General features: G+C 35.1%; 1 pseudogene; it reads right to left on the bottom strand.

Annotated features, from left to right (window-relative positions):
• Positions 1-20,283: 20,283 nt before the first annotated feature.
• LOC128589754 (methionine aminopeptidase 1-like) lies at positions 20,284-21,442 on the bottom strand (annotated as a pseudogene).
• Positions 21,443-23,680: the final 2,238 nt, after the last annotated feature.

Genomic DNA, 23,680 nt, shown 5'->3' with positions numbered 1-23,680 from the left:
GTCCTCAGTTTCCTGTGAACTTTGTAGAATGCACATGACTTTGTACAAACTTGTTCCTCTTAGTCATGGTTGCAGCTCCATCATAGACAGTCATTTGTTAGCAATACTTCTATATCGTCAATTAACAAAATACATACAGACTCAGACATTTGAGACTTAGAAATGTGAGAAACCCATTTCACTGCACATGGAGAAAAAGTGTCAAGGCAGAAATTTAACCAGACATTTTGTGTTGGAATCTTTTTTTTACTTCCAGGCAGAACTACATAAACTTCCATGTTGTAGATGATATTTGCATGACCACAAATATCAAATTTACTCCAGCAGGGAAATTCATTTAGATAGTATGGCTTCAATTTAAGGGTAATTTTTGATGTGGCTCACAGATGATGTAACAGTGAAAGACATCTGACAGTTTCTTATCTTAAGTAATTATTCTAGTCTTTAGTTTTTAAGTTTCAATGCAGCGGGGGCACACTGGGGTACACAAAAAGCGGGGTACGCTTTTGACAGTATGTAAAAGTAGCCCGTCTCATAAGTTTCAAAATTTATGGATTTGTAGACGTCACTTAAATTTTTTGTCTTGTGGCAAATGCTGGTGCTTCAAACACTGCATGGCAAGCTGTGTGCTCTCCAGGAACTGTGAGTTAATGAAACTGTGACTCCTTTTCCCAGTTTCTCCTCTTGATATACCCTGGCTTAACCATACCTCAATCATGTTAATATGATTTAAAAGATATTCTATCCCCTTGTGTAGGAGATGTGTGGAGATGTTGGGCGGCCTCAAGAGAGATGTTTTGCAGCTTGGGGGCGGACCCTCCGGTAACTCATCCAACAGGTATTAAACCTTAAACATCCTCTGGAGTAGCTGGGAGGAAGCCCCAGCCAAGCCCACGGCAATCCTTACGCACGCAGTCTTTTTTTTTTTTTTTTCTTTTTTTGAGACACCGTCTCACTATGTCGCTCTCAGTAGAGTGCCGCGTCACAGCTCACAGCAACCTCCAACTCCTGGGCTTAAGCGATTCTTTTGCCTCAGCCTCCCCAGTAGCCGGGATTACAGGCGCCCACCACAATGCCTGGCTATTTTTTGTTGCAGTTTGGCTGGGGCAGGTTTGAACCCGCCACTCTCGGTATATGGAGCCAGCGCCCTACGCCCCCACCTGTCATGTACCATCTCAATAAATAGCTACTGCGGAGGTTGCTCGGGGCTACCCTGCACCTGTGGTTAGCCCGCCTTTTGCAAGCCTGTACTTCTTTCCGTGTTAGGCCTGTTTCCTTCGTGGGGCGATACCTTGGAATCGAAAATAGCAAATGGGTTCCCGCCTTCTTATTGGCTGGAATAAAGATTCCTACTGGCAATTCGTGGAGAACTCTGGTGTATCTCACAATCAAGTAGGAACATACACGTGCCACAAGTAAGCGTAATACGATATGGTCGGTAGTGTGCTGAGCATAGAGACACATTTTTAAGTAACAGAGTTGAAGGAGAGGGTAAGTAAATTCAGTCTTAATGTATCCTGAAGCTTGAGATCCGAGGAGGGGGGCAAATGAAGAATGGTCAGAGTGGGCTTACAAGTTAACTAAGAGGGGGCAGCATGTGCCAAAGCCTTAAAATTGTGAATGTGTATGCTGTGTTTGTAAAGTAACAAACTGAATTGTTTGGGTTTGGACTGACCAAGGTTAAGTAAGTGGCATATTTCAGCTGAAATAAAGATAATGTCATAATGTTTGGTCTAACTCTCACCCTAACCTTTTTCTTGCTTTTATGTTAGAACTATGACCCTTTTGACATTCTATAACTTTGACCATTTTTATTTCTTCATGTTCAGTTAGTTATCTTCTCATGTTTTTGCTCCTATTTTTCACAAGGCCATAGTTTTCTGTATATTAAATTAACCCTTAATCATGTATCCTCCAAATAATATTGCCACTAAATCATACAGTTTTTACTGATTTCCTATATTTTCTTTGTATGGAACGCATGTAGATTATTTTAATTTTTTCCCTTAAACATGAAATAACATTTAGCTCTTATTTTCATTGGAGTTTGAAGTGAAACATTTATATTTATAAAATGTATATTAAAATGATAATTTTTTAAACTAGAATATTTGAGATACAATTTATGGTGATATAATGTGACAGAAGAGGATTAATTTTATGTTTAAATTGTAAACAAAGTCCCTATTACGTAGTAAACTATTTTACATAAAGCAATGTAAAATATGTCAATTATTAAAAGTAAAAAATGATATAATTCAATATACATTTCAATTTCTGTATATTCTAATATTTTCCATTGATCTAGCTAATGAGGTTGGCACAGGTAGTCTATGAGTAGCATTTTTAAAATTTTAAAGAAGACAAGTATTTATAATAAATAAAAATAGGTCAGTTTCCAAAATGTCAGTAGACATTTTGTACAGATATTGTTGAAATTAAATAAAATTTACTTTCCATGTTTCCTACGAGGAAACTTAAGGTACTGTGTAATCATGTTCATTAGACCATGCTACATAATTTGTCTGTGTGCAGAGCCCTCTGAGAAGGACGTGTGTAGGAAGGATATGGACATTTGTAGCACAAAAGAAAAAGGAGGGCACAAATACTGTCAGAATATATTTAAACAGACATAAATAAAGAGCAGAATTAATTCTTCTATGTAAGTGGACTAAGTGGTGAGAGAGTCAGTCTTCCAAGCAGTGAAAAAATCCTGTATGTAGTTTAATTGAGGAAGAAAGGAAAATGTGCCCTAGAAATCAAGGAGAATGCAGCAACACAGAAGCAGCAGAAGCTATAGTTACAAAGGAATGATGGAAAGCTGAAGAATGTTCTAAGGTGCACAGCCGTGTAGACTATGATGGGGGGTTATGTATTTTCTTTCATGCCATAGGTGTATGGTTTCCATGCCAATATCAATAGTTAAACAGAGAAGGATTTTAAGTATGAAGTTATTAATCAGATTTGAATTTTTAAAGATCACTGTGGTCATGGTGTGTGCCATTGATTCCAGGAGAAAACCAATCAATGTAGAAAAGTATGTAGCCGTCCAATTGTGGATGAAATGAAGTTTTTCAAGTGTGGATGAAAAATATTGAATGACATTGGGACAGACTTAGGATCTACTAGAGAAAATATTTAGTGATAAATTGGTAAAAGAATACACAGGAGTGATTTATGAATGACACTAAGATTTATGGTTTAAGCCCATGGGGTGAATGGATGTTCCTTCACTGAGTCACTGAGATTGAAGAGTCTGGATGAAGGGAAGGCTGGGAGGGAAAGTTGATTACATTAACTTTGGGGTGCATTTTATGCATAGTGTGAGAAACATGAAAATTGAATTAAATGTAAATGAAAATAACACAAAGAAGTTATTTGGACTAGAGACATGTAATAGGGAGTCATTTTTGTGTACATAGGAATAAACCTAGGAGATGAAAGCCTGACTGAGAGGCCTAGCTAACAGTTGGACTTTATATATGGAGGTGCCCCAAAAGTAAAGAAATTGAGAAACATATAATCCAGGAGCATGTTGTGACCAAAAAAGAAATAAAAAGGAGAGCTGCCAGATCTATTTTTAGATCTCTAAGTGTTCTCCAAACATCTTTCCAAAAGGAAGGTATTAATTTGCGTTCCCACCAGCGGTGTAGATCAGTCCTATAATTCCTCTACTAGGCATATACTCAGAAGACCAAAAATCACATCATAACAAAGATATTTGTACCAGAATGTTTATTGCAGCCCAATTCATAATTGCTAAATCATGGAAAAAGCCCAAGTGCCCATTGATCCACGAATGGATTAATAAATTGTGGTATATGTACACCATGAAATATTATGCAGCCTTAAAGAAAGATGGAGACTTTACCTCATTCATGTTTACATGGATGGAGCTAGAACATATTCTTCTTAGTAAAGTATCTCAAGAATGGAAGAAAAAGTACCCAAAGTACTCAGCCCTACTATGAAACTAATTTAGGGTTTTCACATGAAAGCTATATAAAGCTAAGAATAGGGGGAAACGGGGAGAGGGAGGGGAGGGAGGTGGGAGGTGCGGAGAGGGAGGGTGATTGGTGAGATTACACCTGCGGTGCATCTTTCAAGGGAACATGTGAAACTTAGTAAATGTAGAATGTCAATGTCTTAACACAATAAGTAAGAAAATGCCAGGAAAGCTATGTTAACCAGTGTGATGAAAATGTGTCAAACGGTCTATAAAACCAGTGTATGGTGCCCCATGGTTGCATTAATGTACACAGCTATGATTTAATAAAAAAATAAAAAAATTGAAAAAAAAAAAAAGAAAAAGGAGAGCTGGCAAACCTCAAAAGGAATGTATGTTTAACTATGTGGAATGCTGCTGCTTAATCAAAAATTTAGGTCTAAAAATGCTGATCAGGTATATTAGTTGCAAATCAATGCATCCTACGGCCCTTTGGGGTGTTAACCGTAGATTAGAATGGTTTGGACATGAAAGAACTTGAGGAAAAAAAAATCTCTTTCACAAAATTGTTTTATGAAAAAGACTGAAGAACTACTTCAACTTGGTAAAACAAAGTAAAATTCTGGAATCTTCTTTTTAACTGTATACACATATTTTGAAGTATAGTTAGGCTCAATGAAGGGTTGTGAAAATAATAGAGGGTTCTCCTATATATTTTTTGAGGGGCTTTCAAAAAACATGCTTCTAAAAAATACATGTGCATTGTTAAAAGCTATAGAAAGGTCCCAGTAGAAAGGATAAGTTAGGAAATTCAACTTATAGTAATGGATATTATATGCTTTATGAATATATTGACCACATCAAGACCACTAGTAGAGAAGCTGCCCTTTAACAGGCAAAAATGAAAAAGAAAAGAAGGAAAATCATGCATGCAGGGATATTGAAGGGTTTGGTGCTGTGAATATAAAGAGGTCACCTCCTGTTTTTCAAAAAATTCTCTATTTTACACAAAGTGGCCCTTTCATAAATTTCAATCTAGTGAGTTATTTTCCATGTGTGAAAATTGTCTAGTTAGTATGTGGACATAGTACATGTTACCATTGGGATGGTTTCTTCGGCATTTCTCTTCATTCAACCTGGTGTCACTTATACTTCCTTCAATCTCTCTCCTACTCATTACGTCTTTCTCCTTTGACAACCTCATCCTTTTCTAAAATATTCTTTTCTCTAGGATAATCAAAGGATAACTGCATGAAGAAATATTAATTTCTTTAGTGGAATTATCACTAAAAAAAAAAAAAAAATGAATGGGATGAGTTCGCTTATAAAAAAAGAGAAAAGGGAAAATGGGGAAGTGCCATAGAAATGTGCTTCCTGAACTGCATTTCGTTCTGTATAAATGATGGAAAAATCATGTCATCTTCAAGTGAAAGAGAACACGAGGCTCTCAAAGGTCTGAAAAGAGAAAAAGAAACCTTAGCCTTTCTGTTCCCCCACTGATTGTGAGAATAAGTGAGCAGAAGGAGAAGCTGGGTTTGCCAGGTAATTCGAAGCAATCAATTCACAAATTTTCCACCTGCCTGGATCTCTGGTATTTTTGAATATTACCTCATAGCTGCAATAGATCTGGAGATGGCAGTTTGAAGAATATTACAAGAAGTGTGAATAGCTGAACCAAGACAATCATAAATAAATAAATGAATAATAAACAAAAGAATTTTAAGCCCTAGCAAAGGAGAGGTTGGACTTATAAGGCAACAAATTTAAGAGAGAGATTTAAAAATCATAAATAGAAACATGAAGAAGAAAAGCCTTTTAAAAAAGGAGAAAAGCCTTTATGTTAGAAAGGAATAGAAATATCATTGGACTGGAAACTCATTGAAAAAAGACAGGTTCCATGGGGTCATGAACTACAAATTGCAAAAAGCAAATAATGTAAACTGCCTTTCTAAACTAATTTTGAATCTATTTAGTCAAGTATTAAAATATTCATTGACATTTTCATTAAATTTCATTAGGTATATTCACTCTCATGTGGAAAATGATATATTTACAAAATTGGGCATTCTTAGTCAAGAGCATGTTAAACATCTCAGTTCAGGCAAATCTTATTTCATGTCACTTTGCAATGTTTGGTTGTTCCCAATACAGATTGCAATTGTGTGCACAATTCTCATTCCACTGAGCATTCAGTCTGATTTCTGTAGAAAATTAAATGTTTAAGTCACCAAATTGATGACTGCTTCGTTAGCTATTGAGCAGAATTCAATAACAGGGACTCCATGGCCTGTCAGCGAAAATGCTTTACACTGCTTGAAGGGATAGATCTGTCTATTTGAACCTATAATTAAATCGTATGCAGGCTTATGCCAACATATTTACTTTTGACAATATAAGAAGTCAGTACTATACATTATTATTTTTACATTATTGATCTTTTCGATTTTGGATTTCTTTTTCACATCATGGTTTAAGAAAGAAACAGAATTTCAGTCTAATAGAAAAGTTGTGTTTCTTTTTTTTTTTTTCATTTAGCCATCCTATCTGAAGGTATTAAAAAACGTTAAAATCTTATGTTATACAATGCTATTTTCATGAAACTTAATAGATTGCCACCAATATCTATCACCATTTACAATATCAATATTTAAAATAAGAAGCCAAGATTAATACAGATTTAAAATAGCAAACTGGGGCTTAAATTTGTATGGGCCTAAATATGCACATAGTAAAATTCCAGCATCATCGCTTGTTTATTAACTATGTCACTGTTAGCAACTACTCATCTAAGCTTCTATTTCTTCATGTGAAATTGCAATTAAGAATATTATAGGTCTCAAAAAGTAGTTTTATGTATTTATTTGTCAGAATTCGTAATAAATTGTAACTGATACAGAATTTCTTATACTGTATATTCTACAAAATCTTTTGTTCGAAATGTTAATTGAGGGAGCACAAGTGCTTTATGTTACAAAGCTATCTTGTATGATGCTTAAGTCAAGGATTTTGGTGAACCTATGACCAGAACAGTGTTCACTGTACCCAATAGGTCAGTTTTTGCCCCAAGCCTTGCACTCTTGCACTCTTCTTTTCTTGAATTATCCTCTATTAGCTCAAACATTTGAGTGAAAATATAAGGTGTTTGCTTTACCATTCCTGAGCTATTTCACTTAGGATAATGGTCTCCAGTTCACTCCACATTTCTGAAAATCATATGATTTTATTCCTTTTTATGGCTGAGTAGTATTCTGTGGTGTGTGTATACATACATGCACATACGTGTGTGTATAATTTTCTTTGTCCATTCATGAGTTGAAAAGCACTTAGGTTGATTTCACATCTTTCTAGTTGTGAATTGTGCTGCAATAAACATTTCAGTGCAGGGGTCTTTTGATTATGTCACTTTATTTACTTTTGATAGATACCCAACAGTAGGATTGCTGGATCAAGTGGCACCCCTCCCTATCAGAATGGCCATTATAAAAAGTTAAAAAACAATAGATAGTGGGGTGGATGTGGAAAGAAAGGAACTCAATCCACATCATCTGTAGAGTTACTGTTTTCAGTTTGTTCATCTTTTTTTTTCTTGTAAGGGCGCAGGTGGCAACTTCTAAGCTCTTTAAATGTTGTCCTGGAAACCAGAAAACCAGAAGTACAACCAACACAGTATGCAAAAATCATATTAATAAATTCCTCTCTTAGATTGTCAACTCATTTAGGATTTGTTAATTGCATTTGTTTACTATGTTACTATTTAATTTTTTCAGCATAAAAATGCATGTTTTATTTTGCTCCTCCAGAAGGTTTATGTCTGGATAATCAGTCAATTTTGATAACGTTTAGCTAATCTACTCTCAATCATTGTATTTAGGGAATGAGGACAAAATAATTCTCTCACTGATGATGGTGGTCATCTTCTCCTGGCCCCTGTTGTCTGTAAAGACTTAATGCAAGGTACTGCGTCCAGTGCTAAGTGGAGTCACACATAGAATGTAATTTCCACTTTGAAGGTCCTAAGAATGCAGACACATCAGATTGACAAAACATAGAATATACTAAGTGGGAAAATAATAATGTATTAGTTTTCGGGGGCTGATGTATAAAATTAGTGCAAATTAAGTGAATTATATCTACAGAAATTTATTCCTTCGCAGTCTGGAGGCCCAAAGTTACAAATGAACATTTGCTGGTGCTTCATTCCCTCCTTGGGCTGCAGGGAAGAAGCTGCATTTTGCCTCTTCCCGATTCTGGTGGTTCCAGGAGTGGGTCTCGGTGCTGCAGTCTCTCCGGGTCACGTAGCTGCCTCGTCTTCTGCTTGTGTCTCTCCTCTTAGGTCTGCTTCAAATATTTCTCTGTTTTTCTCTCATAAAAATAAATATCACTGTTGTTAGACCTTGTTCTTCCTTTCAAGATCTTTAACTTAACTATATATTTTGTCATAAAAAATAATATTCACAGATTCTGAATATTTATGCTATACAGATACCTTTTGAAGGGCAATGGTTATTGGCAATAAAACATCAAAAGCTATAGAAATAACTAGGAAGTCAGGGAACCCTCTGTTTTTGAGGTAGATGCATTTAAATTATGAAAGAGATTTTTTTTTTTCTGTTGAATTTTTAGGTTTAGGGTTTTCAAGACAAAAAATAATGTATGCTGAGTAATTATTTCACTGTCTCTCATTATCCTAAACACAAACACATATTATGCTAATTGTACAGCATAAGACCTTGATCATCATATCAAAGGATTCATCTCAAATGATTTATAGCTGAATATAAACCAATAAACAGGTAAGAAGACCACATTTCAAGGAGTATACAGGGTTACACAATTTTCCTAGTCTTAGTGCTTGTAAGTGACAAGGTCAGACTGAACTGCAAACATGTTTTTCTGACTCAAAGTTCATAACTCCTGACAGAAAAGAATACAAAAAAATGAAAATAATAAAATAAACACAATTATTGCTTACCAGAAGAATATCATTTTTTAATCTTCAGAATAATATGTAGTTACCCTAATAGATTTATTTTCTTTTTTACTAACTCAGAATTTAAGGACAGCACTTCCTGTATTATTTTACTAGCTCCCCAGTGACCATTAGAACTGCTACTGCACTTAACTGGTGAGCCAGCAAAAGCAGACTCAAAAAGCTCATAGCTCTCTGCCATATGCCTCTGGGGCTCGCTGTCAAAACAATCCCAATGCATCCCATAGAGGCAGAGAGAAAATGGAACCTCTGAGCCAGAGGTAACATCAGTGGGCCTGATGAAATACAAAGTTGTGCTCACAGGCTTCAGGAGCATCATCATCTCTTTCTGTTTTCTGATATATTCTCAGGGAGGGTAAGAAAAGAAAAGACATTTTGAGGCAGAATTTGCCATCAATCAGTTCCAGAATGCTTGGAGGTGAAGGAAGTTTGGCTTATACATAAAGGGCAAAGATTTCATAAAGCCTAGCATCACATCAACTGTTTTGCCTTAAAGCATAAATAAAGATCAAAGGACTAAAGAGATTTAGTAGTAGGAATTTGATAGATCCTTGTTTCTTGAATAATAATTCACATGATAAATTCATAATAGAAGACAACAGACTTGAAAACTCAAAAAACTCTTGCTGTTTATCTCCAGTTATAACATGGTTCAATAACATTATTTGGGGGGTTGAATAAGCTTTAGGCTTTGAAATATGAAGATATAGTCCTGATAGATTGACCACTTCTAATTTATAGTTTTGTTTTCTTTTTCTAATTCTGTGATGGTATCAGCTTTTCAAAGGTATTAGTTGATAAAATGAAAGAGCAAAAGAACAAGGAATAATTTTATTGAAGTAAAACTTGATCTAAATGGGCACGCATTCAAAATAGAGACAGGATTCATGGTCTAAGAGTTCTCACAAAAGGAACATTCCTGTTGTAGCTTTGTTTATCCCCATTCTAGCCTTAGTGGCTGAAATGTAATATCTTCTAAATAAGGAAAGCGTTGGTACGTCTAAACACATTGCCTTGATATGATCTCTGACTTCAAACCTGAAGATTCAAGAAAATCGATTCATCCGTGGCCTCTCCTCTTTTCCAAGTATCAGCCTAAGCAGAGCTAGAATTTGTTAAAGGGGATTTATTTTCTTTAGGTCGCCCCTGGTCACAGCGGATGCTTATTAAGGACTACAAACCTCACTATAAAAGAAACGACTGGGAGCTTAGGAAGCGGTCAAGGTAAATTAATTCAAAAAGTGAGACTTCAATGGGCACCTGGTAGAAAGGGAGGAAGTCACATAAATGGAGACGTCAATTTAAAAGAAAAAGCCTAGGGCCTGTTTTATTCAAAGCTAAGATTTTAAGTGAGTCTCTTTCTCTCTCGCTTTCCTTTCCTCCTCACAGATGTTTACCGGTCTATGAATGAGCACTGTGAGTCCTTTTTGAAGTTTATTTCCATGCAACATCTGTGAGAAATTTTTTTAGGCCTTACTTCAAAGCATTTATACTTAATGACAGCACAAACAGATGATTCAGCAGTAACAGCACACCCTGCCAGGAAGGCATTTCCATGTGACACAGTTTTTGACGTTTAATAGCAGCGTAAGTTTTCAAAAGGCAAGCAAGGTATACTAGCTGCATGGCAGAAAAGAATCAACTCTCCTGTGCCAGAGAAATGATGGCACAATGGTAAAATGCAAGAAGCTAATGCCATCTTATCAGCCAGTCTCAACTTGATTTTTTTCTTTTTTTCTTTTTCTTTTTTTTTTTTTAGCTTTAAAATAGTTATTCTGAGTGCCGTTCGGTGATTATTTTCATCCTGGAATAAAACACATAGCTAGAGCCTTGGACTAGCTCACAAATTGACTAACGCTTATGTGTTCACTGTGTGCCTAGAAGTGATGTAATAATTTTGTGTATGTTATCACAATAACTTTCACAGAATATAGAAATGCTATATTTACCTCATATTATAGATGAGGAAGCTGATATTTTAATAAATCGTGGAACTTTATCACGATAACATAGGTAATAATGAGTGAAAGCAAAATATAAACCCAAGTAGGCTGACCCAAGAATACTACATTGCTTCAGGAATCTTACTGTGGCTACAGAAATTTAAGTTTACTGCATGATGAGGGCGTTATTAAAATCTAAACTAGATAAAATGGTAGGTAATTTCTTCCCCAAATAAATCAACTTAATGTAAAAACATCTGCAATGAAAAGTATTTTCTATATAAAATGAGAAAATTAGCAGATCTTCTTACAATATATATAAAAAATTACATTCCTGGGTTTCAGGTATTCTGTGTAAAATGTAAAAAATTGCATTCTTGTTTTCAGGTATTCTCAAGCTGTTGCCATCAGTAGAGTGCTCATCATAGCTCACAGCAACCTCTAACTACTAGACTTAAGTGATTCTCTTGCCTCAGCCTCCCAAGTAGCTGGGACTACAGGCGCCCACCACAATGCCCAGCTATTTTTTGGTTGTAGTTGTCATTGTTGTTTGGCAAGCACAGGATGGATTCAAACCCGCCAGCTCCGGTGTATGTGGCTGGCGCCTTAGCTGCTTGAACTACCAGCGCAGAGCCAATGCTATTCAAAAATCCAAATTTACCAATATAGGTCCTAGAGAACTTTTGTTATTCTATTAATCTATTCTTTTTTTTTTTTTTACCAAAAGAAAGGGCATTTTACTAAAAACTCATATGAGAATACACTGAATGGATAATATGCAAATTTTTTCAGGAGGAATAATGAATATGGGATGTTCTGAGAATATTTTTCCTTACATGTTAGCTAGTCGATAGCTGTATTATTAAGACGAGGGCAGATTACACTGAACATATAAACATGAACTTTTCGAGTTGTTTACTATTATCAAGGGCATTTATAATGTAATGTTTGTTTTGCCAGTAATTAGCGAATTTTAATGGCAAACCAAAAAAAAATTCTAAACTTACTTCAAAGCATATTGATCTCTTCAAAAACAACAAAGTAAAGCAGGTAACATAAAACCCTCCAAAATGTCAATTATTATAAAGTTATAAATGGTTATTTATATTCTGATAGTGAGAGGTGCAACAAATAAGACCATAATACCAAAAGAATGTTAAAGAAAAATTAAACACCTTAAGTGACAGAGAAAGCTGAAATTTTAATTGCAGCAATAGAAAATTGAGAAGAATCAGTCTGGAGCAAAAGTTTATGATCCCTAAGCACAAGGAAAACACTTTTCCTTTGTACATTAGCAAGGGATAAAAGTTAAGGCAACAATGTGAAATCCAAACCATGAAGAACTACTGAAAATTCTCATCTTAATAATAACAACTATATAATAATGATCTAATAAATAGGTTTAAAATGATGTTGGTGATTATCAAGAGCCTTAGTAATACATTTTCTGGGTGGAATTGTTTGAAGAATTGAGACAATCTTTTTTTGCAAATATACCATTATAAATATTATAAATATCACTATTTTAATGTTTTATTTAGTAATATATTTTATATCCCATTTACAATAATACTTGAAATAGATACATATACCCAAAGACACCCCACAGTATCTTGTATGTATACTGAGGAGAAAATATCTAATTCTCTTTTGTTTTTGATAAGAGTATGTTTTAATATTGCTTAGACATCTAGACTGTATATAGATATATGGAAAAAGAAAATAATTATGAAGTATTTGAAAAATAAAATGTACAGCAGAGTACCCAAGATGATCTTCACCTATCAGCTTGATTTCAGCTGCAATAAATACTGTTCATGTTCAAACCCTATACTAACTATTAATATAATGGTTCATGCAACCGTATGTACCATAAAGCACAATCTTTGTTGGGAAGAAGGAAGTTGAATTGAGGTTTACACAGAACATCTCTCCAAATTAGGTAAGTCACATGCATATTAAAAATCTTATACTGAATTGGGGACAAACTAATGTACATGCAAAAGTAAACATGGTGCCATATGAAAGAACAAAATTCACCTGCATTGGAAAATGTAGGCATATGTGCGTAAGCAGATCTATAAATTTATATGGATACTATATTGCATGCACGTACCTTGTCCTCTTTTTTACATTGATGGAACTATTTATTGAAAAGTGTTTTTTTTTTTATCAAAGCATAAAGTCATTTCTCTCTAGTGACAGCACTAGGAAAAAGAGCAAAGGGGCAGCTAGACAGGGAAATCCCAGCCCCTGGTCAACTGGAAATAAAGTCCTGCTCCCAGACTCCACAGAAAAAGACAAATTGGTTGCTTAGAAGAAATGGACAGAGAAAGTCAAATAAATTGTAGAGAATGTGCTAGAGTTTGTACTCCAAAAGCAAAAAAAAAAAACAAAAACAAACGCTGCAGACAATTTTGTTTGATTTTAAACTTTAAAGTTACTAAAAATTGCACAATATTTTAAGGTAGCCTTGTTTGTAAATGCATTTCAAGCATTCTGCATTATAATAATATGGTGTAGTACTTAGGAAGAATAGCCACAGAATGATGAGGAACTATATAACTGGAAATTCAAATTTGATACACCCTTTCAAAAGAGTTTAAAGACACATCCAAACAGTGATAGAAAGTGAAATTTTCCTCAGTGTATTTAGTTTTTATAGTAAGTAATAATTGTAAGATTTAAGATAGTGATTTGTTTCTACATTGAAAAAATAAAAGGATACTAGAAATAAATAAGAAGAAAAAATTATGAAATGCAGACTGCTTTTTCTACCAAAATATCATCTCCCTAATTCTCCATTTCATTGAAGACCTTTTTGCCAATGTGTTATTTCTTGGGTTTAGGATGACAGGAAAGAAAATACTCAAAATCTAAATCAAATATTTTTCCATCACTTAAATGATATATATATTTTAAAAGTAAAATGTTAGACAGAACAATGTGTGTCAAGATTGCTATGCTGCTATATCTTGCCAAGTACATATCTGTGCAAAATTATTTTATAAAATGGTGAGATATTTTGATCTCACATGCTATTTTAGAAATTTTTCATATAACTTAGGTCTTACGTGCAAGAGAGATTAAAATATTATGAACAAAATCACAAAATACATTCAACTGTGAATATTTAGATGTAAAATTGGATCACCTTACATGTAAGTTTTAACTACTACTTTTCCCAGATAGCGATTGCTTAATTTTGAGGATGTATTCTTGTGTATAGTTTGATTATTAAAAATATAGATGTTTAAATAGTAACAATTTTTAAAATTTATATTTTGTAATGGCTAATACATAGCAAGTATTGTTTTTTTGTTACTTGTGTTATAGAAAGTTATAAAATATGATTCAATACTCAAATATTTTATAGTCTAATGAGGGAGATGTTGATAAATTAAGTATATTTCATTCTAATGTCAAAATAAAATTATATAAAAAGTCTACTAATAATGTTTAAATAAGTTAATTTATGTTCTATGTAAAATGTGATATATAATAAATAATGGATACACTATATACATATTACAGAACCAACAACTAATATAACATAATTTTTAATATATAATATATTCAGTAATGTATCTATAATCTATCATAAATCTATCTATTAATGCAGTGGTTCTCAACCTTCCTAATGCCATGATTCTTTAATACAGTTGCCCATGTTATAGAGACTCCAACCATAAAATTATTTTCATTGCTACTTCATAACTGTAATTTTGCTACTGTTATGACTCGTAATGTAAATATCTGATATGGAGGCTATATTTTCATTGGTCGTGACCCACCGGTTGAGAACCACTGCTTTAATTGATTTTCTAGAAGGAATATGTATCTTTCATATTATGAATAAAAATAAAAAAATAATTCTGTGCCAATGGCAACAGGGTTATTACTGTGATAATTTCTTTAAATCTCTCCAAATTCTAGTGCGAAATGATTGACTGACCAAAAATGATAGATGAATAAATAGTTCAATGATATATTATCTGAAGTTGTGTAGGAATTTAGTGAATAGCTCTTGAAAGTCCGTGGGTGAGTGGTGTGGCCAACGCACTGTGCGGCTTCACATCCATTCAGGGCAAGTTCTGTGCCATAGAAGGTGAGACGAGAAACACAAACCTACAGGGTCAGACAGAGAGGTCACAGGACTCTAAAATAACAAATACAAAATTATCATCAGGAGGATTTAGCACAATAAGAAATACCATCACAATATGTGTAGATCCCAGGTCTTCATTTAAAAAGACCCAGAGAATCACAACAGAGAAATGGGAAGATCCAACCATGACAGCCTAAATCCCGAGGCATCAGTTAAAGTAGCACAAATACTCTTTTTCTGAAAGACAAAGACCTACTCTGAAAGAACATTCTTGGGAATATAATCCATCCTGAGAAGATGGAAACACTGGGAATTCTACAGAGAGATTATTTGATGCTAGGGGTAAAGGAACCCAGAGTAAGGATAGCTTAGAAAGCATTATCTAAAAATATAACATTAAAAGTGAATCTTTGCTTTGGAAGGCAAGGCCTAGGGCATGCAGGACAGCACAGTTAGAAACGCAGAGCCTCCCTGAGTCAGATTTATCCCGAGATGAGGAGCCATTGGTACACAAAAAGGCTATATTTTTGATACTGAAAAGTAACAACAGAAAGGAGAATTCTTGAGCATGATGCTCATCGCAGTTCCTTAAAAAAAGAGTCTCCTCTTACAGTGAATGAAAAATTTATAAAGTTTATTGCATATTTTAAGTAAATAAAAATTCTTCCTAATACTCTTTTTGCATTAAAATGGAAACAAATGCACAGTCAATGTCAATGTCAACATACCAGGAATGTTAGGCTGTACCTGCTTTAACAATTTACTACACATGTCACAGCAGCTTTAATCACAGCAACTGCTGAGTGTTGCTGGTGGCAGATTATGATAATCTTTCAGAATCCACTTGGTTTTTGCAAAGGAGATACTAGATAAATGAAGACGTGATAAGGAACAATATCCCTACACCTTGTAGATATATATGTAAGGCTTGCACGAATCTGCTAATCTCTGCCATGCACACAGGATTTATTTTTATTAATTTCATCATGGAAGGATCAGTTTCAGAAGTGTTTACTTAGCTTTCTCCATTAGGGTAGATCATTTGCACAACCAAGAGCACAATAGGGAGGTTTTGTTAACTTCCAAGTATGTTAATGCTAATTAAAGATTCAGGGTCCAGGGAAGTGATTACCATGTGATCCATGTTAGCTGTTTATCATCATGTCCCCAAGATGGAAATATTTTAAAATTTCCTTATTTTAATATCCCCTAGACTCTATATCAGCAACGTAGAGTAGCCATAACTCCCCAAGGTACAGTTAACAGACTAAATGGTCATAATTTCTTTTGGACAAAGAATGAGAAAATAATTGTTATGTGTGTATTCTACAGTGTCAGATGATCACTTGATCTGACCTTGATCACCAGACAGGTAAGCTCAGTGAGTGCGGATCCAAACATTCTCAGGTCTGGAAACTATGCAAAGAATCAGGACTTTTTATTAAGATGGCTTCCCTCAGATTCCCCATTACAAAATGTAATTCCTTTTTCTGCCTTAAGATGAAAGTGTATTTGCCTTCCACAAATATATGCCTCGAAGAGGGTCGTATACTATTAACAAACATTATAAATCCCTAAGAAAGGTATTACCAGGGCACTGCTCCAACTTTGCTAGTCATTACAATACCTGTGGTTAAATACTACCTGCTTGCTGTCAGTTAAATGCCACCACCTGATTCTAGGGCTCATTGTTTTCAGCGAGACACATTCTGCAACTGTCTTTCCTACCTCCAACCTTAAATGGAAGAATACTGCCAATATTAAACTTTTTGATGACATTGCTGAATATCTCATTGGGGCATTTTTGTGGCCTTGACAAATTATGTGTCCTCTGGCTCTTCCCAAGGAAAGTTATTATCATGGCAGTACATATTATATCCATTCTAGCATATCCACTTCCCCGAACTTCTTAATTTCTTTATCCATCATCTGAAGTGGCAATTCAAGCATTCCAATTTTGCTCAGCTTGGCCACTGTATATACCATGGCACCAAAAGCCATCTTAGGAGTTAGCGTGCATAATCCCCTGAGGCTCTTTCCAGCATGAGAAATCCTTATCTCCAGAGAGTATTCTCAGGTAAATAGACTCTTCCCTTTCTAATTTTATATTTCAGTCCCTCTGATGAGGAATCTTCTAATCTGGTTCAATTCTACTACTCAGTCTGTTGCCAATACATGTCCATTAGGTTTATAGATTTTTAAAATTATAGTTCTTTCCTTCCTTATTAATCCCAGTGCAGCCTCAGCTGGTTAATGTTGTCACTTAAACATAGACAGAGGTGAAGTGGCCAGGAGAAAAAGTGAGAGCACATATTTCAGGATTATAGAAGCAATCACTCTTAATAGGGAACAGTGAGACATTTCTGCAAGCTTAGAAGTATCCGAGGAGACAGACCAATTAACTCTTTAGGGCAGTGGTTCTCAATCTTACTAATGCCGCGTCCCTTTAATACAGCTCCTGTGGGTCGCGACCCGCACATTGAGAACTGCTGCTTTAGGGGAAATCACCCGCATATCTCAATCCTGTGTTTGGATCCCAGATTTTCCCAAAAGGGTCTGTTCTCAGCATAACAAATCAGCTTTCTTTGATGGCTGGAACAACTTTGAAGTGAATCACACTGTCTAATAAATAGAGCTGTTGGTGCTTGCATTATTTTTACGTGTCTACTGAAGACATGAGGGCTTCTTTGCCCCTATACAAAGCAGCACCTTGGTTGTCATTTCTCATTTTTAATTGCTTGTTATTTTACTTACCATTCAATTATCATTCTGTTAGAAAATTCAGCACATAAAAGTCTGCCAGAGATGGGAATTGGATTACAGAAACCAAAGAAGATTTCAATAGTCTCCTTGGTTCTGGACCAATTTATATCTCCATTGGTTATAGTATATTCTGACTTACGAACTTGATCAGTTCACTCCGTTCCCGAAATCTCTATAAGACAAACTCTGTTCTCAAATATCTAAAGTACTAGACTCTATATTTTAGTTGTCTTCTGCCTGAAGGTTAAACTCATTTCTGATTCTCCCTTTTGTGGTATTTTACAAATACAATAGAATCTCTGTAAGTTGACCTAGCTAAGGTACTATAACAAACTAGTCAATATATGGAAGTGGTCAAAATAAGGAACTAGGGTTACTGTACTGATATGTACGTGGTACATGTCCAGTCTAGAAAAATTAGGTCAATTTAAGGGGGTGGTCAATGTAGGAAAGTGGTCAACTATGAAGGTGCTATTGCATTTTGTTATGAAAATTCTCAAAAATATATGTACATACAGAGAACATCAACATCAGTATCCATGTTCATTTACATTGCCACAAATAGAATTTCATCCTGTTTTGTGGATGAGTAGCATCCCCCTGTGTATATAAAACACATTTTCTTCACCCACGCATCACAGATGGACACTTAGGTGGATTCTTGGCTGTTGCAAATGGTGCTGCAATTAAGGTAAGTATGAAGATCTCTCATTGACATATTGATTTCATTTCCTTTGAATATAAACTCAGTAATGATATCGCTGAATCATATGGTAGCTCTATTTTATTTTATTTTACTGGCTACTCAGGGGCTTTTGTGATTACATACAAATGTTAAGATTGTTTTTGCTATTTTGTGAATAGTGCCATTGATATTTAGACAGGTATTTTCTTAAACTTGTAGGTCACTTGGGGGTAGTATGAACATTTTAACTATATTAATTCTTCCAATCCATGGACACTACCAATTTTTTTTTTTTCCTTAGGATAATCATTCAAACTTTTTAATCTCCCTTTACACATTATATTAACATTCATATTGCAAGACATTCCATTCACAAATATTACAGTTTGATAAAAACTTCACACACATACCCCCAAAAGTCTATACCAGATTCAGTCACTTTACTAAATCATTAAAATAATAAAAGTAATGAAAACATTATTATAATTACTTTAAAGCAATATGGTCTGAGGCACTCTGGGAAAGATGGTCTAAGTTTAATGTCAGTGGTATCAAATTATATTACAAGAAAGTCATCAGATTTAAGTAATCAAGTACACTTTAATGACAATGACTTTATGATCTGATATGTTTTCGTAGAATGCACTCCTATTTGGACAATGGTTGAAAGGAACACAGATATTGGGCAGCTGAGGTCATTTCTACATGTAATGAGGCTCCCAACTACATAAAGATGAGGTGTGTTTTCAGCACACCAAAGGACAGCTGCATCCCTACTGCAAAGTTACAGTACAAAGAAGTTCCTTTCTCATCACTGTCAGGTCTACTCCAGGTTAGAATCTGACAGCCCACTTGACACACTGTGCTCACAGCTGGAGACCCCATAGAACTTGCTCCCTAGCATCCTCCACAGAGCGACCTCACCCTTCTCTGAGTACCTCCAAGGTATGTCCTTGAAATAAAATAGAGAAGGGAAGAGGGTCTTTCCCCATCTCATTTCTGACCAAGAAGAGGTCTGAAAGAGCAATGTATTACAAAATTCTCATGCCCTACAACAGCCAGCCACCACGTGGAGCATCACTGTGTTTTTTCTTTTTTTATGCTTTCACCAAAAACTAGACTTTAAAAAGCCTAATAACCTTTTCCAAAGTGAATTTTATCATATTCATTCACTGACACACATGAATGCACGCTGGAGAAAGTCTCATTGAGTGAGTCTTACCTACTCACAATTAACAAGTGTAAATAATCAGCATGGGGTAGGGGAGAAGCCAATTCCCAACCAGGAATTAAATCACTGCAAACTATGGGTCCATGTATGACAGCACATAACCCTGTCAGAGCAAAACCAAACACAAGCCCCAGGTCACATATTTGGTTGATTATGTATATGGAATTTAAAACATATACATATATATTTCCATACAGATAATTTTTAAAATCTGGTGCAACATATATTGCTAAAGGTTCAAGGATTCTCATCTCCAGCATTCACCTGAAAAGCAGCTGGCTCTTGACAGCCGGTTCGTAGGCTGTGACAAAAGCAACTAGAAGCAGATTTAAGTAAAAGTGCTCAAAGGGCCAATGAGAAAAGAGGTGCACGGAAAGAGATGGGGAGGTGGGGAGGAGGGTAGGCATTGAAGAGTTGAGCAATGTTTCCTTTATTCTTCTCAGCTTTTTCAGACCCAAGATAAGTTTTTGAGGACACACATCAAATGCTGTAGTCCTTTCTTATCTATAGTCAAAACAAAACAAGTGATAAAAAAGATTCCGCTTCTTCTCTGTACTCTCAACAAAATGCATAGTACAGGAAGAAGGTATCATTAAGATGTGCCATCTTGTGAGAAATTAAAATTGGGACATGAAGTGAGGCCGCGCGTTATCGAGTGGCTGGGTTAGGATTTCACAGCCAGTGTCCATGACAACAGGGTGTGCTCAAACTGAGCAGACCACTTTCCATTCCTTGTCACCGCAGTCCAACCATCTGGCCAGGTTTCACCCTGCCATCCACCTTCACAAATCACTAACTCAATTGTAAACACATGGCCTGACTTCATCACTCCAACTGCTTTATTTTTGGCATAGTGGGGTACATTGGGGGCTGTATGAAAAAGTTTGTGGATTCCATGCCCACAATAGCTTCGAACAACTGAAAACCCATTTGCTTGGGCATGCTTCTGTATAATGTTTCCCAGTTCTCTGTATTGAACACCAGGTTTGACTGCATCAATGGCTTGCATCAGGCACTCATACGTGGTCTTAATGAGTTTCCATGCTCCCTCATCCACGTCTTCAACAAAAAATGTCTCATTCAGGTCTCCATGATAATCATTGCGATAAAGAGTAATGTCCACATTAACAATATCACCTTCTTGCAAGGGCCGTCTGTCTGGAATTCCATGGCAGATGACTTCATTTACTGAGGTACAACAAGATTTTGGGAAATTATAATAATTCAGGGGAGAAGGATAGCAATTTCTTGCAATGCATGCTAAGTGTACAGCATGATCTATTTCTTCAGTGGTTACACCTGGTTTAATCATTCCAGCAGCAATATCCAAAACTTCTCTAGCGAGCTTACATAGAAGTCTCATCCCTTCTATATCTTCAGATGAGAGTAATTTAATTTGCGAAGTACCTTTAAGAGCCTGTTCAGATTCAGACATTCCTAAGGGATGATCAGCATAATCTGGTCTTTGTATATAACTTGGCACTGGTCTTGTTGGCATCAGTGGATAACGTGGTCTGAGTTTACCAGTATACTGATAACCTGCCCAAGGGTCAGTGTTAATATCACCTTCTACAGTCCAGGAAGATACTTCTCTCTGTGTCTTTTCATCTTTGGCTTTCTTACGTAGTAACTTGTGAGTAGCCCAACTTCCTTTAGAACATTCCTGCGAGCAGAAGTACGAGCCCTGGATGCCCAGCTTGATGAGGTGGGACACTGGAGCTTGGCCTCACTGTTGCAGCCGTCTGTTTCTTACACCCGTGTCTCCACAGCCGCCATGCTGCCTGCCTGCTGGAGGAGCGTCTCACTGAGGAAGAGCGACACTACCAATTTTTTCATCTATTTTTGTCTTCAATTTATTCCATCAATGTTCTACAGATGTTAGTGTAGAGATCTTTCACCTCCTCTATTGAATTTATTCCTAATTATGTTATTTTTATCAATAGGATTATTTTCTTGAAATATTTTTTCAAATAGATCAATATAGGCATATGTACTACTAATCTTCGTATTTTGATTTTGTAGCCTGCAACTTTACTGAGTTTGTTCTACTAGTTCTAATAGCTTTTTGGTGATCTGTTAATGGACTTCTATATATCACACATCATCTGCAAACAGGGACAATTTGATTTCCTCTTTTCCAATTTGGATACATTTTTATTTTCCTGAATAATGCTCTGGCTAGGCCCTCCAGTGTTGTACTAGATACAATATAGTGAGCATCCTTTTTTTTGTTCTGGACCTTAGAGAAAAAGCTTTCAACATTTCCTTGTTGGTCCTTATTGTATTAAGGTGCATTCCTTCATTATTCAATTTTTTGAGAGTTTTTAATCATGAAAACATGTTGAATTTTGTCAAATGCTTTTTATTCAACCATTAAAACGATTATATAATTTTTGTTCTTCATTTTGTTCATGTTATGTAGCACATTTATGGATTTATTTACGTTGAACCATGCTTGAATCTGTAGGATCAATCCCACTTAATCAAGGTCAATGATTTTTTTTTTAATTGAGCTAGCATTTAATGTGCAGTTAAATTTGGTTTGCTAGTATTTGTGGATGATATTGCATTTATGTTCATCAGAGATATTGGCCAGTAATTTTTTTGTGGGGTAGTAATATTTTAAAAATTATTTTGATTTGTCTATTTGTTTTGTAGTCATTTTGTAGCTTTGGGACCAGGTGAGTATGTCCCATAGACTGGGAATAGAAATATTCCAACTTTTTCTATATTTTTAAGAAATTGAGAAGAATTAATATTCTTTAAATGCTTGATATAATTCAACCTATCAGGTAATGAGCTTTTCTCTGATGGGGAATTTTTATTACTAATTCAATCTCCTTACTCATACTGGTTTGCTAAAATTTTCTATTTTTTTATAGTGTAGTCTTAGTATATTATAAATGTACAGGAATTTATCCATTTCTTCTTCTTCTTCTTTTTTTTTTTTTTGCAATTTTTGGCCAGGGCTGGGTTGAAACCCGCCACCTCCAGCACATGGGGCCAACGTTGTACTCCTTTAAGCCACAGGCACTACCCTAGGAATTTACCCATTTCTTCTAGGGTATGGAATTTGTTGGTAAATAATTCTTCATCATATTATGTTATGATAATTTACAATTTTTATTATATCAGTAATATCTCATATTTCTTACTTTATATATTTGACAAATCCTGTTTTTTGTTGTTGTTGTTTTTGGTCTATCTAAAAGTATGTTTATCTATCAAAAACCCAACTCTTAATTTTGTTGATATTTTCTACTGGTAGTCTAGTCTCTATTACATTTATTTCTGGTCTGCTCTTTATTATTTTCTTCCCTGTGATAACATTTGGCTTAGTTTTTTCTTGTTTTTCTAGTTCCTTTGGGTGCAATGTTGGTTTATTTATTTGAATATCATTTTTTATGGTGTTTATAAACATCCTTCATAACTGCTTTTGTGGAATCTCATAGATTTTGGTATGCTGTGTGTCCATTTTTGTTCATTTTAAGAAATTCCTAAGTTTCTCCTTTAATTTATTTTTTAATTCATTGATTATTATGGAGGATATTTAATTTTCCATGTATTTGTCAATATTTTCTCCTGTTTTTGATTTCTAGCAATATACAATTGTCATCAGAAAAATACCTGATATGACTTCAATCTGCTTAAATTTGTGAAGACTTGCTTTGTGGCCTAACATATGATTTATCCTAAAGAAATTCCACGTGAAGTTAAAAAGAATGTGTGTTTTCCTACTGCTGAATAGAATATTCTGTACATGGAATATGACACAGACTATAAATGAAGTCTGAGGTTTCTTTATGGATTTTCTGTCTGATATGTCCATTACTGATAGAGAGGTGTTGAAGTCCCCTATTATTATTGTATTACACTCTATCTCTCACTTAATATGCATTAATACTTGCTTTATAGATTTAAGTGCCCCCAAAGTTGGGTGCAAATATAATAATAATTGTCATATAATCTAACTGAATTGACTTATTTATTATTATATAGTGGTCTTCTTAGTCT

The sequence above is a fragment of the Nycticebus coucang genome, chromosome 1, assembly GCF_027406575.1.
Source record: "Nycticebus coucang isolate mNycCou1 chromosome 1, mNycCou1.pri, whole genome shotgun sequence".
In the NCBI taxonomy this organism is placed as follows: Eukaryota; Metazoa; Chordata; class Mammalia; order Primates; family Lorisidae; genus Nycticebus; species Nycticebus coucang.
The sequence above is the reverse complement of the archived record's forward strand: the minus strand, read 5'-3'. Positions and strand labels throughout refer to the sequence as shown.